Source organism: Hibiscus syriacus, unplaced genomic scaffold (genome assembly GCF_006381635.1).
Source record: "Hibiscus syriacus cultivar Baekdansim isolate YM2019G1 unplaced genomic scaffold, ASM638163v2 tig00110328_pilon, whole genome shotgun sequence".
In the NCBI taxonomy this organism is placed as follows: Eukaryota; Viridiplantae; Streptophyta; class Magnoliopsida; order Malvales; family Malvaceae; genus Hibiscus; species Hibiscus syriacus.
The window spans coordinates 361,591-368,334 of NW_024062685.1; the positions used below are offsets into that span (position 1 = coordinate 361,591).

The 6,744-nt window shown below is 31.7% G+C and overlaps 1 pseudogene; it reads left to right on the forward strand.

Moving 5' to 3' along the window:
• Positions 1-1,798: 1,798 nt before the first annotated feature.
• Positions 1,799-2,866, forward strand: LOC120118784 (annotated as a pseudogene).
• The last annotated feature ends 3,878 nt before the right edge of the window (positions 2,867-6,744 follow it).

Genomic DNA, 6,744 nt, shown 5'->3' on the forward strand with positions numbered 1-6,744 from the left:
CTAAATTTTGGAATCAAATTAAACACAATTCAAATTATAAAATCTAACAAAAAAATAATTTTGGTAGAAAATAATACATTTACTATGTCATAGACCCGTCAGAGGGGAGGGCATAGCTATACGGGTGAAAGTTAAGTTAAATGGGTTTGTATTTAACGAGACCATAACTTTCTAATTTTTAAAATATAATATATTTTCTATGTACGTTCAATAAATTATATAAATTAAAGTTTAAATATATACATGTGTGTATATTTTATAAGGTTAGCTGTAGGGGTTGGTGGGTGAATGACGAAAGATGGAAGATGGATTTTGGCTTCACTTTGTAAACAAGCGAAAACATTTCTCCAACTTGCACATTGTTAGTCCAACAATCAAACCAACAACACATCAATCCCCCACTTTGGTTTTCGGCTAAATCAATTTATATGGTTCCTCACTGCGCTTCACATTTGAATTCCAATTTCTACTTCTAAAACATGCGGGGCATTTTTATGAGTTTTAAAGCATAAACCACCTTTAATATTTACTACTTATCTTAAGATTATTCTTTCAGTAATATCTTCAACGATTATTGATGATAATTAACTTTCTAAGATATAAAGTGACATTTATTTAAATTATATTTCTCAAATATACGAGAATTCAGAAGAAAAAAATTCCAATTAATCTTTTATTATGTGATCACTCTGATTGAATTAAATATCGAGTTAATCATAACATGCATGTTACTATTCCTTTGTTGAGTTCATTAAACAAGAGAAATTCATGGCATCTAACATTTAGTTGAAATAATTAATGTCCCACTCATAGTGGAATTTTATTCAAAGGGTGATGGAGAAGGTCAGCAGGTGTTTGACTGTTAAAAAAGAACAGTTTAATTTGTTAATCATACACGTCCCAATTTTTAAGCTATCAAGCTGTTAATGTTAGTTAGGTCCGAAAGCCTAACAATAACCTAAAATCCCCCGAATACTTGCATTACTTCACAACCCCATCACGTAATTCATAAGTACACCCAGCCGAAAATAATATCAATTCATCTTTCTTTCTTCTTTTGTCCTCTAAGTTCCAAGTGCTTTGTCTTGACTAATCTGGACCGGCCCGTGTTGTACACATGATTTTGGTGAGTGAGTCTCCCAACAGAGATTTTCTGCATACACAAAGACTCAAACTTGAGGCATTATTTAGACAGAATCAAACTACTTATCACTTTAACCAATTCCTGCCAGTAAATTCATCTTTTTATTCTATTTAATTTATTATGTATGAATTATGGAAGTTATGTCTATCCGTTTAAATAAATATAATATTGAACGTTATAAAAATTATATTTAAACTCAGGACGTTGATAAATTAAAAAACCTAATATAAATTGATTATTTTTATTGTTGCAAGCATGATCATACTTATAATGAAAACATATTCATACCTAAATAGAACCAAGATGATTTAGACAAAGTGTGGTTAGCTTGAATGGGATATTAGTTTGGAAATGAAGGGAAAATGGGTAAGTTTGTAAGATCATGTAATGGTAGATAGGTGGGTTATAAGTAGAGGTTGTAGGTTAGAAACTGGAAAGACGTTGAAAGGTAAACGGAATTCAGCCACCAAGCAACCTCTCTTTCTCTTTCCATTTGTGTGTGTTATAAAAGTTGATGGATTACTCAGACCCTAATGTAAAGTGTTCGTTAGCCAAAACTTTGGCATCAATCACCGCTGCTGCTCCAACTCTCTAACGGAAAACACTTTCCCATCTTATATATATATATATTTCATCTACTTTCTACCATCTGATCTGAGTTCATTTCCCTTTTAATGTTCATCAAGTGAAAGATCAGATCATCAGCAGAAAAAGCTCCATGTGCACCAGAGGTCATTGGAGGCCGGCAGAAGATGAACGGCTTCGTGAGTTGGTGGAACGCTACGGTCCTCATAATTGGAACGCCATAGCCGAAAAGCTTCAAGGGAGATCAGGTACTTTACCATGTTTCACTTTTTTCAGAAGCTAGCTAGGGTTTGTATTGAAACATGCGGAGCTTATGCTTTGATTTATCAGGGAAAAGCTGTAGGCTGAGATGGTTTAACCAGTTGGATCCGAGGATCAACCGGAGCCCTTTCACGGAAGAGGAGGAAGAGCTATTGTTGACTGCTCATAGGATCCATGGGAACCGAGGGCTGTGATTGCTAGGCTTTTTCCCGGTCGAAACTGATAACGCTGTGAAGATCATTGGCATGTTATCATGGCTCGTAGATGCCGACAACGATCCACTCCCTATGCTAAAACATCACTTTCCTATCATCCCCAAAACCCTTCTCAGCCTCAGATAACCCCAAGATTTCCCCTACTTTTGTACAAGTTAAACCAAGGGTTCCCTCACCACACCTGTTCACCTCTGGATCCGACCCATTGTGTTGCAATAAGTCAAGGTATTTGTTAGAGTTTGTGACCCAAATTTCTCCTTCATATTTTTTATCATTTATGTATATTTTGGTGTCTTCGCTTTTGTTTTACCATCATTTCTTTATATTTGTATTTGAAATTTGTATATAACGAATACATATTCTTTACAAATAAGTAATCAACATATCAAACATGGTACATGCAGATCAGAAAAAGCAGGCAATTGAATTCTATGATTTCCTTCAAGTGAATACGGATTCCAATAGAAGTGAAGTGACAGACAACAGCAGGAGAGACGAAGATGAAGAAGTAATCAACAAGCAGTGCAACAGCACACAAAGACGGGGCCTGCTTCTTCGATTTCTTGTCCCTGGGAAGCTCCTCGGAATGATGTTCCTTTCTGTAAAACACTCATCACTTACATCAATACCTTGTAAAGAGAAAAAGGGAAGAAGAAACTAACTCCAACATTTGTAGGTGATATGTTGCCACTGCATCATTTGACATAACATATATTTATGAAATTCTATGAAACCATTTAGGTTTTTCCTAAGAAGAAAAAAAAGGCATGGTTATGTATGCTATATAGCTTATATACACAAAAGATATTGATGAAAGTGCAAACCCTTTTTGTTTCTATAGAAATAATGATTTGTCATCATTTTTCAAGGTTGATTTTTTAATGCTCATAAGTTATTGAATTTTAAATTTGATTTTTATTTACCATATGAGTTTATGAAGTAAAGGTTTACGCTATACATAATTTGTTGAATTTCAATATATTAAATATTCCAACAGTATGAATTTGTTTAATTCATAAATTCTTTATTTTTTTTAAATTATAAATTCATCACTAAATGAAACATCCAAGTAATTCATGTTAAATTCATGAATTAACATGTAAACATGACGGTACGAAATATGTATTTCAAATTTACACTTTTTTTTAAATTTAAATTCCAGTATCCATAGACATATATCTTAATATGCGAAAATTCTACGGTGCTCGACGCGAGCACCGTTAATTTAATTTATAAAAATTTAAATTCAACGAACTTAATGTATAATGACTAATTTTAATAATTAAAATAAACTTAACCCTCAAATCTTTAATTTTAAAAGTTATGACATGTTCTATATTTATAACAAAATAAAATTTAATCTCTAAAATATAGGACTCTAAAATTTAGTACTAGTGCAGAATATAACTTAGGGCTCTAAAATCTAAATCTTCAAAATGTCTTGAGTTTTCACAGGCTTAAATTTGGGTAGTCTTATAATCGAAATTCAAGTGTGGGTTGACTTCTTGTTAGGTTTAAAGCTACTAACTTGGTTTGCTGCTATAAACTTGGCTTACCAGGTTACGAGAGTGGTATATAGACTCTAAAATTTAGTACTAGTGCAGAATATAATTTAGGGCTCTAAAATCTAAATCTTCAAAATGTCTTGAGTTTTCACAGGCTTAAATTTTGGTAGTCTTATATCGAAATTCAAGTGTGGGTTGACTTCTTGTTAGGTTTAAAGCTACTAACTTGGTTTGCTGCTATAACTTGGCTTACCAGGTTACGATGAGTGGTGGTGTGAACCAGAACAGTGATAAAAATATGTAATTATACCAATATTTTAATTGTCACATCAGCTTCTCTATTAAATATTAATTGTAATTGACTTAATTAAATGCATTTAAATAGTGATCTGATTGAAAAATTTCAAAAATATTAGTTAAAATGAAAATGGACAATAGTTATTGATCGCTGATATAGTTTTACCTTTTATTTTAAATAATTTATCTTTAAATTTTTTAACTAATTTATAATTATACGTTGAGTCATTTGAAATTTAAATTTTATAAATTAAATTAAATCATAGTATTCGTCGTTAGTGGTCGAGCGTGGAAGAATGATCCCTTAATATACTAGATAATTCATTTTAAAAGCCAGTTAATGAATTTTACGAAGATGGAAATTATAAATTGTTACAAAATTATATTTAATGATTAACGCATATAGTGTAGTATAAAAATATCAGAGTATAATAATGACAAAATTTAAAACAACCGAATATAAATTATAGAAAAAAAAAACACGACTGGGGTAATAAAAAAGGCATAAACGGCGGCCGGTCTAATGGAGGACTGATAGCCTCAGTTTGGGCCAACAGAATATCAACTTCGGCTGGATTCAGCCTAAACGCAGAGTCGTTAGTACACAAGTCCAATTACGGGGCGATTCAATCCCATTGTTTTTGGTTTCCGATCACACCTGGCCGCCACCCCAAAATCATAGGAGTCTTTGAATTTGTCATTCCGGTTAGATTTGAAGCATGCTCTTGCCATTATGTAACTAATTGTTTTATAGGCAAAGTATGGCTAGCTGGAGATCCATCAAAAGATAACATAATAAAGTTAAAACAGCTCTGATTACCTCATGTGCTTAGCTCCTCTGTCTATCGGGCATTTAATCACTGTAAATATAAGGTTTAATCTGCCCTCACTCTCCGTATTCTTAAACTTTAGCCCCTCTATTTTAATTTCAGTCTCCATATCCTGAGTTTAATACCCAATGTGTAATAAAAAAATTAAAGTGAAGGAGTTGAATTAAAAATTAGGAACTAAATTTAAAAATTCCAAAGAGTAAAGGGGCTCGGAGCAAATTGAACCAAAACGAACTGCATATTATATTAGAATACATAGAGCAATATTTTATTTAATTGTTTCTACTGTTTTACTGGATGGTTTAAGGATGATAAAAAATCTAAAATCAATTGATTTTGATTGATTTAATTTTCTGAAATTTAATTTTGGATAGGGTTTTTAAATTTTTGGGTGGGTTATGAAGAAATTCGTACACGTTGATAGATTTATTAAAATATGTTTTTAAATTATATATTTAAGTTTTATTAAAAAAATTAATTCGAGACGAAAAACTAGTTTTTTTTTTGTTAACAAAGAAGAAGAAGAGAAGCACATTGTTCGAGAAAAAAAGTCAAAAAGAGAAATAAAAACAACCATAAAAGTTCCCAGCTTTAGCTTTAGCCGTCCTCTAGCCTTTTTGGGTTGGTTCTGCGGTGCGGCGTCTAAAAAACGGTTAATATACGGTGTGACCGGTTAAATAAGTGACCGGTTAAAATTTAGACCGGTTATGTTATATTATTTAACCGGAAATATTATAAAGTACAATAACATACTAGGTAGCGCTTATATATTAATAGGTAGCGCTTATATTTACCTATTATAAGTAACCGGTATATTATACCGATAGCATTGCAAATTTACCTATTACATTATTATATTGAAAGTGTCCATACTTTTTATAAAAAGGATCGATACTTTACAGTGTTCATGTTTTCCACCTACAATATTAATTTAATAATTTCATTTGCACAAAAATTATTTGATTGTTTTGTATTTATAAAATAATTTAGAATTTTTAATTTAATAATAATATATCGTAACGTAAGAAATAAATCATTAGACGCCTATAATTACTAAATTAATATCTTAAAACTCACTCAAAGGATAACCTTAAGAACACTTGAAGAAGCAAGAGAACAAATCCAAGCCAATCAAAAAAGAGAAAATCCCAAATGATAACACCGAACATCATATCAATGTTCAAATCAAGTTGTAGATTTTGATTTCCTTTTGCTTGGCATCATATGAGATTTGGATTTTGATTTCCTTTTGCTTGGCACCATATGACTTTGGATTTTGATGAGCATCGGAAGTATTTCAGACTTATGATTTGGGTGGTACTCAACTTATGATTTTAGTTGCTATTTGTTACATTTCTTGTATACCACCAGATCATACGCCCGAAAGTTTCTGACGCTTTAAAGTTGACCAAAAATAAATGGTCGGGATTCCCTCACGTTTATACGTTGGAAAAAAAACAATGGAAATTAGGAATAATCAATGATACATGCATATTGGCTTGGGCTAATATTTATGGAGCCGAAATATATTGAAATTCAAACTCAATTGAAATTTAAATTCAACTCCAATTACATATGAAATGAATTTGAAATGCAGTGTTAAATTGAACATGAAAATTGCATATTGATTCATACTGTTCAAGTAACATGCTTTATGAACCATCAAGCTAAAAGACAATATTGATTGAGTTCAAAGCTGAGTTGTGAGTTGATGGAGTTGTCACACTTGTCACATGGTTGGAATAAAGTACTCACATGCGAGATAGATTGTTTTGTTATACATAACCCATCTCAACGAAATTAATCCAATAATGTACCCATAACAATGTTCAATTAATGTACCACAACAATGTTCTATCTTAAAACTCACTCAAAAGATAACCTTAAATTAATGTTTTCCACAGTGA